A 358-nucleotide genomic window follows, 5' to 3' on the forward strand; every position below is an offset into this window, starting at 1 on the left:
GAGCAGGCCCTGCCCCGCTGGTGAGGCGCTGGCCAAGCGCCCTCGGCGCTGCGACTCCGCAGGCCTGAACCGCCGCGTTACGTGGTGTCACGGCCTCTGCGGGCGGTAAGGCGTTGGCCTGGCAGGGCCAGGCGTGGTCGTGAGGCAGCGCGTCAAGCAGGCCACCGACCCGAAGGCCCTCGGCTCTGCCCGTCCCGCTCCAGCTCTGTTTAATGGTGCCGGAAGCGAAATGTAACGCCTTGGGAACAAAGTTCGGGACGCGTGGAATCTCATTCTGCGGCTGCGGGGGCATCCCGGGAGGGCCTAATGCTAGGGGGGCGCCCCAGCCTTGGCTTGGACACAGGCTTCGGGGTGACGG

This window comes from Buceros rhinoceros, unplaced genomic scaffold, assembly GCF_000710305.1.
Source record: "Buceros rhinoceros silvestris isolate BGI_N320 unplaced genomic scaffold, ASM71030v1 scaffold14300, whole genome shotgun sequence".
NCBI lineage: Eukaryota > Metazoa > Chordata > Aves > Bucerotiformes > Bucerotidae > Buceros > Buceros rhinoceros.